General features: G+C 42.8%; 1 protein-coding gene and 1 long non-coding RNA gene across 5 annotated transcripts in view; one reads left to right on the top strand and one right to left on the bottom strand.

Annotated features, from left to right (window-relative positions):
- Window positions 1-8721, top strand: part of LOC123980319 — a 9084-nt gene extending 363 nt beyond the window's left edge. The window contains exons 2-4 of the long non-coding RNA XR_006827469.1: window positions 4071-4136; window positions 4268-4312; window positions 8211-8721. This is a non-coding gene — a long non-coding RNA (uncharacterized LOC123980319). The remainder of the gene's footprint in view (window positions 1-4070; window positions 4137-4267; window positions 4313-8210) is intronic.
- Window positions 1-12075, bottom strand: part of LOC123980308 (H-2 class II histocompatibility antigen, E-S beta chain-like) — a 236945-nt gene that overhangs the window by 159225 nt on the left and 65645 nt on the right. The gene's annotated exons all lie outside the window — the stretch shown is intronic.

The following is a 12075-nucleotide window of genomic DNA, read 5'->3' as shown; positions in this document are numbered from 1 at the left end:
ATGTGGATGTCAAAACACCCAAAGGGATGAAAAAAAAACACATGGAAAAACCAAACACTAACAAACAAACAAACACACACACACACACACACACACACACACACACACACACACACACACACACAAACACACACTGCAGGTACACACACACTGCAGGTACATACACAAACACACACTGCAGGTACACACACACTGCAGGTACACACAAACACACACTGCAGAAACACACACACTGCAGGTACACACACACACTGCAGATACACACACAAACACACACTGCAGGTACACACACAAACACACACTGCAGGTACACACACACACACACACTGCAGGTACACACAAACACACACTGCAGAAACACACAAACACACACTGCAGGTACACACACAAACACACACTGCAGAAACACACAAACACACACTGCAGGTACACACAAACACACACTGCAGGTACACACACTGCAGATACACACACAAACACACACTGCAGGTACACACACACTGCAGGTACACACACAAACACACACTGCAGGTACACACACACTGCAGGTACACACAAACACACACTGCAGGTACACACAAACACACACTGCAGGTACACACACACTGCAGGTACACACACACTGCAGGTACACACACAAACACACACTGCAGGTACACACACACTGCAGGTACACACAAACACACACTGCAGAAACACACACACTGCAGGTACACACACACTGCAGATACACACACAAACACACACTGCAGGTACACACACACACTGCAGATACACACACAAACACACACTGCAGGTACACACACAAACACACACTGCAGGTACACACACACACACACACTGCAGGTACACACAAACACACACTGCAGAAACACACAAACACACACTGCAGGTACACACACAAACGTGTTCAGAGGCACCGTGTATGTCTGACAGGTGAAGGTGAGGAGCTAACAGGCAGACTAGCAAAACTTTAGCTTGCTTAACCTTTAAGTAATGTAACACCAGAGCTGCCAACTCTCAGACGTTGAGCGTGGCACACACGCTGTTGACAGTGTTCACATTCTCTCACTCAACACGTCGATTTTCTCACGCAGTGAAAAACAAATGTTGGAGTCAGGGCTAGTGAACTCCTCCAGCTGATGCGATCTCGCGCTGTGAGTCGTGGTAAATAACATCTAAAATCGGAGGCGCAGACCTGCTCTGTTTGGGACTGTGAGCTGCACTTTATCTGAGGTGCTGAACTGAACATTTCTGTGGTGAGATTTCTGTCTGATCAAAAGTGTTTTCAGTAAGTTTAGTTTATCCACCTCCTCCTCTCATCCAGTAGTTCAGTCCCGGTTCTGTGTATGCAGACGGTCTGCAGGGGCCAAATCAGCAGAGCAACATTGCAGGTTTATACACAGCACAGTATAGGGCAGGCAGACTGTTTAAAAATGTTATGAATTCTCATAAATGATGACATTATTCTCATAATAATACGACTTTCTTTTCTGGGCCTGTCAGACAACACAGATATGTGGGAGAGATTCTGAATGTGCAGAAAGTTTTGGACATCAGCAGAAACCTGCTGAAACACATGATTTAATGATTTAATATCACAGTCATATTTAAAGAGGTTACTTCCAAAGACAAAGACTTGAGGAAATATTTGTATACATATTTAATGTGTATTCAAATATTAATACATTAATGTGTTAAGTTCTGTGTGTGCAGCATGAAGGGACTACATCACATACAGCAGCCTTGTGTTGTATAATGACAAATAAACAACCTTGTAAAAGTTAAACTACAGGAGAAAAGATATCTATATCTAAAAGCAACACAGAGAGCCTGAGAGCTTCACTGCATTATATTCTATTATATTTGGAAATTTTGTGTTTCCCTTAATAAAGATTAGTAACAGCCTCCAGAAACCTGACCTACAGTAACCTGCACATCACAGGTCAGAGGATACAGCTGCCACTATGGTTACAATAAAGTAAGCTGTACATTTGTTAAACCTCTGTTTATATTATTCTGATCATCATACCATATACTCATACAGTATTTAAATTTTGTACATAATTTGACCAATACGTTGATTACTGTAGTCCTCAAGATTGAATTTGATAGATCAGGTATGTGTGATTGTTCAGTCAGAATAAAGTTGTATGATTTAATGCTTTGCAGTAATTTCTTCAATGTTTGTAAGTTAAAAGGAGGAACATAACTGTCACAGTCTGTAGTGACCTTTTGAGCTTGTGACGACCCTGTTTCAAGGGAGGCAACATAGAGGAGTCACAAACGTCTATTATGACCAAAATAAGGTTTATTGCAAACAAAGTTAAACAGACAAAGAACAATGGTTGACGTTATAATCATACTGAGTAACTCAATATGTGAGCGTGGCCTGGATGAATCTATAACACTGACTTTGGAAAAGGTTGTTAGGGACTCCATATGTGTCACTATAAGGCTGATGGCCAACAGCTTCTTTTGCCCGAGTTTGTATTAGAACTAAGAAGTTGGTCGAGGTGGTGCTGGATTGGGTGTTGATGAGGGGCCCAGTTTGTAAAATGTTGGCCCCCTGATGGCGGGCCTGCCCTCTGACTGTGGCCAATCAGTGGTGTAACGGGGGATGGTGTCTGTCCCATTGTCTTTCAAAGTGACAGTAAAACTGGTTCAGCTCGTTGGCAAGGCGAGAGTTCATGTCAGGTTGTGGGGGGGATTCCTCAGTTAAAGGTAAAGAAGAGAACATACACTGACGCTGAAATGTTCACGTTCATCATCTCCAAATTAGATAACCTGACACATAAACACCAGGACTATATTCCCAGTGTGTATCCATCAAGTGTGATCTGAAGTAGCTCGTCAACGTTTTGTCAACAAGGAATGTTGAATAAAAAATTAAACAATGCACAATAAGATGCAACATGCACTTAAACTGAACTATAGAAGAAACAAATGTGCACTGTCCAACAAAGTAACTTAATCTAAAACAACAAGCTGCTGATTACTGCATTATATTTCATTATGTTTTTTGTTTCCCTTCATATAAATAAAGACGTTTCCACCATAAATTGGTGCAAAGTGTTTTATACTCAAAGTCTTCTCCGGGAACGATCCCCTTATCGTGGTGGAGAGGTTTGCGTGCCCCGGTGAGCCTGGAGGCTGTGGTGTCTGGAGCCTAGAGCTCCTGGTAGGGTCTCCCAAGGCAAAGTGGCCCCTCTTGGGTCTCTCAAGGCAAGGAACAGACTGAGAATGGTTCATAAAAGACGCCTGATGAAAATACAAGGAAGAGGAGGAGAGACCTGGGGCCCCCGTCTGGAGCCAGGCCCAGAAGGAGAAAAAGCAAACGTGGCGCCCCCCTCTCCATCCTTTGGACCCACCATCCAAGGAGTCGGGTGCGCTGCCACATGGGTGGCAGTGAAGGTCGGGGGCCTTGACGGACCACACCCGGGCAGCAGAGGCTGGCTCTGGGGACGTGGACCGAAAGAACGAGATCGCGGGTACAAGCGGTCGTAATGGGTTTGGAAGCTCGGCCATCCGCGAGGAGCTCAGAGTAGAGCCGCTGCTCCTTTGCGTTGAAAGGAGACAGTTGGACGTCCAGCTGGAGGAGGTCTCGGGGAAGACCCAGGACTAGGTGGAGAGACTATATCTCCACACTGGCCTGGGAACGCCAGTCAGAGCTGGTTAATGTGGCTCGGGAAAGACAAGTTTGGGGTCCCCTGCTGGAGCTGCTGCCCCCGCGACCCGACCCCGGATAAGCGGATGAAGATGGATGGATGGATGGATCTTCGGGGGGAGGACCCCCAGAACCCGCCACTGATACATTTCAGCATCAAATATTTATTCAAAATAGTGTTAAAATGTCCACTCTGATCAAACATGTTAAATATTTATTCCAGTCAGCCACCTTCAGATTATGTCTGTAAACACACCCCTTGAGTGCAGAGCAGAGGGTCACTGTTGTTGGTGTTTGCTGAAACTGTTCTGATCTGTAAAGAAAGAGTCTTAATTTATTTAAATGATTGTTTCATCCAGGTTTGTGGAATATGAACTCTGTTGTTTTTCTCTGTCTGTCTCAGGTCCTTCTGAGGTCACATATGGTCACGTTGTCATCAGGTCTCAGAGGACAGCTGGAACAAGGACTGGTAACCATGACTACACACACGCACACGCACACGCACACACACACACACGCACACACACACACACACACACACACACACACACACACACACACACACACACACCTGTAACATTACCTCGTATTGTGTTTCAGGTCAGCTGTCTGATCCAGATGTTGTGTACTCTTCAGTGAGAGCAGGTAACACTTTCATATCTACACAGACTTGGCAGAAAATATTGGTACCTTTGACTTTTCATTAAAATAATGCACCACTCACCCTGAAGTCTAAAGATATTTGTAGCGGCAGTGGGTGCACCACGCACACCGAGTCTCGCTCCCGTCACTTTGTAATGATTTACTCTGAACCCCGCCATCTTCTGTCTAACTCACTGTCAACATTATTCTGAACAATCATGGCAGCAAAGTCGTCCAGACAAGGCAGGAAGGAACAAAATGCTGTCTGCCGCCTCTGAAGAAGACAATAACGGTCTTAACATGGCAACCATCGATGAACACCGTAAAGCACTTACGGCTGACTTTACAGCTTCCATCTCAACACTGGAAGTAAAGCTGGATCACATTCAAAGTACAGTGACGGACCTCGCTCAGAAAATCTCTTGATTAGAGACCAACACCAACCTTCAGGATGAACGCGTTTTACCTCTTGAAGTTTCATGTGCTACATACACAGAAAATAATACTAAACTGTTAGCTAAAGTGGCAGATTATGAGTGTAACAACATTTATTGGAGTCAATTGGGGGACCTCGTCCAACTACTGTCTTCACCATTCTGCTTGTGGAGGTTCTCGGTGAGGATGTCCTGAGATCACCGCCTAAGTGTTAAAGAGCCATCAGGGCACCTTCAGCAAAACAGAGTCCAGGTCAAGGACCGAGGCCTGTCGTCATCTGTCTTTATAAGTACCAAGAGAAGGAGATGAGTATTTGTGAAGCCCAGACCAGGAGAGTGAGGTTTTAATTGCTCAGGTTCAGGTTGTTATTCATGAGGACTACACATGGGAGGTGATGGAGCTGCGCTCCAAGTACCGAGAGGTAATATCAGAACTTTGCAAACTTGGCCTCAGGCCCGTGCTGTTTCCTGCCAGGCTCAATTTAATGAAAGAAGGTAATGCTGCGAAAAGTTTTTTTTTCAGTTGAAGAAGCTAATAAGTTTTTAGCTTCCCTCGTTACTGCTTCCAAATAGCAAATGCACTCTTCTGTCAACCGTCTCTTGTATTATATGGCATTATATTGTAGATCTGTATTAACCTTTGCTGTGAACTGACACACGCGAGCCTGTCAGTTTGCGTTTGTTGACAGTATGATATTCCAGAGTGGATATGTTACTGTAGACAGATGTGCTTTAACTTAAGGGAGCTGATCCTTGCTACTCTTATGCCTAATTAAATGGTTTGCTTATTCTGTTGAACTTCCTGGTATTGTCGTGGGTCCCATATTACAGGTGTGTCCTTCACACCTGACCTATTTGTGTTTACATTGTGTTTTTTATCTATTTGGTGCTGTCTGGTTGGTCTGTTCTGCATCAGATGGTTATTAGTGATAAGCGGTGTGATGCCTTATATCCCTTTATTTTTGTTCCCTTTTTTTCCCACTGTCATTTTGACTGGGTGCTTATTAATTCCCATATTTTGAATGTTTGGGGTTAACACATTTATGTATTTTCATTTTTTTACAGTTTAGCTGTAGAGTTCTGATTTATGTTGCTCAGACATGGCCTGTTATGTTTACTGTTTGAGATGTTTTGTTTTGTTTGTCTTTGTTCATGTTTGTCCATTCTGAACCAGGAAAAACCCTGAAGAGACACAAAATACAAAGCACAACACATAAAATACAAATAAAAACAATAACCATAACATAAAACAATAAAATCAAAACAATCAACAAAAACAAAGGCCAGGGAAAAGAGGTGGGTTTTAAGAAGAGACTTAAGAACAGACAGTGAAGATGACTGTCTGATGTGCAGAGGTAGATCGTTCCACAGTTTAGGAGCTGCTACAGGAAAAGCTCGGTCCCCTGTGAGCTTGCGCTTTGTTTTGGGTACATGGGTGGGTTTACAGGGGTGTAGCAGCTTAGAGATGTAGGGTGGGGCAAGACCGTTAATACATTTAAAAGCAAACAAAATAATCTTAAAATGGATCCTATGATGTACAGGCAGCCAGTGCAGTGAGGCTCAAATGGAAGAAATGTGCTCGTGTTTACGAGTTAAAAGACGCGCTGCAGCGTTCTGTACCATCTGGAAACGAGCAATAGAGGACCCACTGACCCCCACGTACAGTTCATTACAGTAATCCAGTAACAAAGGCGTGGATTACTGTCTCAAAGTTGGAGCAAATAAAGACAGACAAGAAGAGGGCCTAATATTGAGCCCTGTGAGACCCCACAAGAGAGATGAGCAGAGGAAGACACAGACTCTCCACAACTGACACAGAAAGTTCTACCTTCCAAGTAGGACATGAACCATTACAGTGCACTGCTCTTGATGCTCATAATCACTTCCTCTTAAGTGCGAGTAACTTTTGCTGTCATGGCTGAGATCTGTTTCAGCACCAGCTGCTATAATTATTATTTTTTTTGCCACTATCAAAGTAATCTGGCCACGGGCCCGCCTATTGCCGACCACTGGTTTAGGGTGTAGGTGAGAGTGTGTGCGAGTCATCTTTATATGTGTATGTGCACTCTATGTTGTTATGTAATGTTCTGTTTTGTATTTTTTTATTTTGTATTTGTGTTATAGGACCCACTTGAAAATGAGATGCTCCATTTCAAGGGGCTATCCTTTAAAAAATTCAAATAGTTCAAAATATTTACTAATCAGTACATCTCTACAAAGACATCCTAAAATAGTTTGGACTAATGATTGGTGCTATATAGGAGTAGTACGCAATACTGATTTGTTGTGATAATTTAAGCAAGTGTGTTTTGATTAGTATCACAGCTGTTCAATCCAATAATCAATGTAGTCAGTTTAACAGCAGGTTCACACCAGCCTTGTTTAATCCAGTTGAGCAGAACCTGGTGTATGTTGTTGTCATCCTGTTTTGGAGACTAGTGTAACAAGACTTTGCTACAAAAAACGCAACTAGCAGGGGACAAACCTGGACTCACGACAAAGTAAGATGTCTCCTGAATATTTGGGCAGCTGTGGCTCAGGGGGTAAGGCGGGTTGGCCGTTAATCAGAAGGTCGGCGGTTCAATTCCTGGCTCCTCCATGTCAAAGCGTCCACGGGCAAGATACTCCGAATTGCCGCTGTTCCGCCAGTGTATGAATGTGTGTGAGTGGTTAATGCAGATGTGGTGTAAAAGTGCTTTGAGTGGTTGAAAAAAGACTAGAAAGGTGCTATACAAGTACGGAGCATTTACATTTACAAGGATTTAAGGGTAAAGTTTCTAAAAAATGAAAGAGAAGGGCTTCCAGTGAACCACTGAGCAGTTTCATGTGAAAGTTAACAAACTGTTGTCTGAATGAAATGGGATCCATTAAGGAGACCCAGGAAGACCTCACTTCTAAGAGAGAAATTTGTTGCCAAGCTGCAGTCCTTCTGGGAGAACGTTGTTTGAACAGATGAAGCTAAATTAGTTTTTTGGTAAATCCCACAGTCCTTATGTTCACAGAAAAAACACAGTTAAACAGGAGGCTCAGTGATGCTTTGCTGCTGTTCTGCCTCAGAGGGGCTTGGATCTGTGCAGGAAACAGTGAATTCAGAAGCCTGGTGTCAGAAAGCGTGTCTCAGTTCTTCCAGCAGGATAATGAGCTCAAACATCATAAAACAGCAAGAATGGATGACAAGAAACATCTGATCCACTGACTCATCAAACTGAAGAGTCGGCCAAAGCACCAGTGGAGGAGGGCAAAAGTCACATACAGCTGCCTGTAATATATATAATATATCATAATAAAATAATATATGAAGGAAAGGGCACCAATATATCTGAACATTTTCATTCCTTATCATAAATGTGTTGCGTTTATATCAAAAGCAAAGTTTTCTTGGAAGGTGGAAGGTACCGATATTTTTGTGTGTGTGTCTGTGTGTATAAAGGATGGACTAACTGATGTGTCGTCTTGTCTCTGAACAGGAAACTGAACACGGATCTTCTGATGGACAGTTTCATCTTTATTTTACTGGTCAACTGTTTTCTGTATTTCCTAGTTTAATGTAATTTTTTTCTTTTTTAATCTCTTTTTTAGTTCTTATCTTTATTGCTCATCTCTTTGCTGCCCACCCCAAAATGAATTTGCTTCAGTTTTTTTGGTGCATAACAATAAACACAGTAGGTAGAAAATATAAGAAACATTTATATTAACATTTACTCATTTGGAAGACACTTTTATCCAACTTAATTTAAAGAACAATATACAAGCATCAATACAGCACGAGATCTACAACTGACACTAGGTACTAGTAAGAACATATAGATCTAGATAAGAGCTAATAATGAGTACAGCATCAGTCGAGTAAATACCTGGGAAAAGACAAAAGTAAGAGTTAACAAAATAGAGCAATTAATACAAGACAATTGTAAGGAGACAGAGAGAGGGCACAGGCAGTGCATGTTAGAGGTTAGAGGTGTTATAAGAGGAAGTGTTCTCTGCAGAGAGGGACGCCCCTGCTCTGATGGCGTGTGGTAGCTCGTTCCACCATCGTGGTGTCACAGATGAGAACAGGGACTGGGATTGCTTTGTGTGAAGGGATGGCAGAGGCATTCGTTGGAGGAGCGTAGCGGCCGAGAAGGAACGTAAATTTGTATTATGGAGTTTAGGTAGATGGGTGCAGACCCAGCAGTCACTCTGTATGCAGCATTAGTGACTTGAATCTGATTCTGGAGGCCCCGGGGAGCCAGTGGAGGTCACTGAGTAATGGAGTGACGTGAGTCTTTTTGGGCTGATGAAAAACCAGACGCGCTGCTGCGTTCTGAACCATTTGTAAGGGTTTCACCGCACAAGCTGGGAGACCTGCTAGGAGGGCATTGCAATAGTCGAGGCGAGAGATAACCATGGCCTGTACCAGAAGCTGGGTGGCGTACTGAGTGAGGTAGGGCCTGATTTTCCTTAGGTTGTATAGAGCAAAGCGGCATGAACAAGAGACAGCAGCTACACGGTCTGAAAAGGACAGTTGGTCATCAATCATGACACCGAAGTTTCTCACCACCCTGGTTGGAGTGATGGTTAAGGAGCCAGTTTGTAGTTTGATGTTATGGTGGATAGGTTGCTTGGCTGGAATGACCAAGATTTCAGTCTTAGAGAGGTTTAGTTGAAGGTGGCGAGCCTTCATCCATGCAGATATGTCTGACAGACAGTCTGTGATCCGCGCAGAGACAGTGGGATCGCCTGGCAGGAAGGATAGGTAGAGTTGCGTATCGTCTGCGTAGCAGTGGTAAGAGAAGCTGTGCGAGCGAATGATCGGCCCCAGTGAGGTGGTGTAAACGGACAAGAGGAGGGGCCCTGGTTGATTTTAAGTGAATTAGAGAATTGGCTAGTTACACTTTGCCTGTGAAGGAGGTAGCGGGATAAGCAGTGTGGGTCATGGAGGCAAAGGAAGATTTAGTAGAGATTTAAGTAGAGAGACCAAGTGGAAAATAATATCCTTGAGTTAGCGGAACTACTAATTCTGTCAATATAGAACGCAGTTTTGGCAGCACTGATGCTTGTTGAGAAGGAGGACAGGAGCATCTGGGAGCCCTTAAGGTTGGCAGGTTCTTTTCTTTCAGCGGCTCTGAGATCAGTGTGCAGCCTACAGATGGTATCAGTCAGCAAAGAGTGGGACTGGTTCAGGGTAGCAGGCTTGGTGGATAGAGGACACATGCTATCGAGGCATGAGCACAGAGATTGTGCTGCATCATTGACCTTTAGTGAGGAAAATGTGTTGAGGGGAGGTAGAGCGGAGGCTACCACTGAGGCAAAGTCAGATGGAGACAGGTTGTGGCGGTTGCGGCGGTGCGAGACATACGGTGCTGGAACAGTTTGTGCAGGGATGTGAAAAGTATGAGTGTACTTCATTCTGAAGGAGGGGGGTTGTGGGATTAAAAGAGTCAGTGATAACCCAACTGAAACTAACTAATGTTTCCTATGAACTTTTATCATTAAATACATTTTAAAAAGAGATGAGCAGATGAGATAAAGCTTCATTGGTAAAAATTGCAGTTTAGGTAATTGGCATAATGAGCTAATTAATTACCAAAAATTGTGAAATGCTATAATTTAGCTTCTATTTAAAGAGTAAGTGCAGTATCTTTTTTTTTTACCAGGAGCTTATTTTCCCCTGTTTTTGTGTCAATGTGACAAATAGGCAATTTATTTGGAATTGGTGCAGTACTGAATGAGAACCCTGCAGCACTGAAGCAGGGGTGCACTAATCCTTACACCCTATAAATTTACTTACAATAAAAAGCTTGTTTTGGCCGCTGACAGGCTCACACTGTTTTTACAAGGATCCATACAGACCGGCCTGCTGTCTGTATTTTAAAGTGGGGGGCACAGGGGGAACAACAGTTAAATTAGGCGGCCACCCAAAAGTGACAACAAAAAATAAAGACCACTCAACATTTAGACTACCAAGTTACACAATGTATTAAGGTATTTATCAATTTTTTTTTGGCTACATTAAAAATTTTACTATGCATATGACCTTTTCATTTTGCACAGTCAACATTAAAATACGAATGTCCCCTTGTTATGATATCATCATCAACATTTGGCTATTATGTGTAATTAGTAAACTCACCAACACGAGCCTAAGGCAGAGTAAGTGGATGCAATGTATTGTGCAAGAATAAAACAATGGACAGCACTATCAATTTTCACATGTTGCAATATATATCACTTATTTTTTATAATGATAATCAATTCTCTTCACTTTTTAATAATAATCAGTCTAAAGCACAATAAGCAGAAGTGATACATTCTCACAGTGGAAATCTCTCATCATTTGGAGGTGCAGACACTTCACAACAATTTCAGCTACTTAACAACCGTATGATCTCATCCATATCTAAGGCCTTGACTAGTGGGACTTAAGTCTTAATTGTTCATGGTGGTTGTCGTGGAAATTGTATTCCTGGTGAGAGGTTGAGCAAATAATTGAGTTACAACACAGTAAAAAAATAGTGTCAATATTTCAGTGTCACCCTATTTTAACCTACACAGAGTATTTACAACTACATGGAAAGTAAACCAACTCCAAGAGTAGAGTTAAAAGTCAGTGTAAAATTCAGAAAACCTGCAGGGTTCAAAAAGTCTATGGTTGATGGGAGTTGACGGTGGATTGGAGAGGCCGGAAGTTGTATTCGAGCGGGAAGGCGCGGAGATTTGGAGCTACGTGGAGAGAGTGAACGAACGGTGGCCGGAAAGCATAGTAGGATCGAACTTTGTTGGCGGATCTGCATAAACTGTACTGTGAATGTAACATCATGTCAAATAGTTCAGATGGGGATGAGATGGAGTGATGATGCCCAGATCTGTAAGACTGAAAAGGGACTTGAGAGAAAGAGAGAGAGGGAAAAGTTGGTCAGAACATAGCGAGACCGGCGAGGGAAGTAATAACAAGAAATTGAGAGCTAGCAAGAGTGAGAAACAGAAGCCTGAGAATACGGAGAAAGTGCAAGGAAACGATTGGAAAGTTATAATTGAGTTCAATCAGGATGGTGGACACTATCACCCAATTAAACTTACCAAGGCGATTGAGAAGGAGATTGGCAAAATCAAATTTGCAAGATTTTTGAACAATAAACGAATACTGATACATGCAAGCAGCAAACAACAACAAGAAAAGATTCTTAGTATTTCCACACTTCAAGGAGAAAGGATGAAGGCCCACATCCCAGGAGCAACAGCAAAGGTTAGAGGAGTTATATCAGGAGTCCCTTTGAATATGTCAATGGAAGATATTAAAAATGAGATTCAGGGAGGCAAAGCAGTTGAGGCTACTAGACTAAAAAGCAAACG

The sequence above is a fragment of the Micropterus dolomieu genome, linkage group LG12 (genome assembly GCF_021292245.1).
Source record: "Micropterus dolomieu isolate WLL.071019.BEF.003 ecotype Adirondacks linkage group LG12, ASM2129224v1, whole genome shotgun sequence".
In the NCBI taxonomy this organism is placed as follows: Eukaryota; Metazoa; Chordata; class Actinopteri; order Centrarchiformes; family Centrarchidae; genus Micropterus; species Micropterus dolomieu.
The sequence above is the reverse complement of the archived record's forward strand: the minus strand, read 5'-3'. Positions and strand labels throughout refer to the sequence as shown.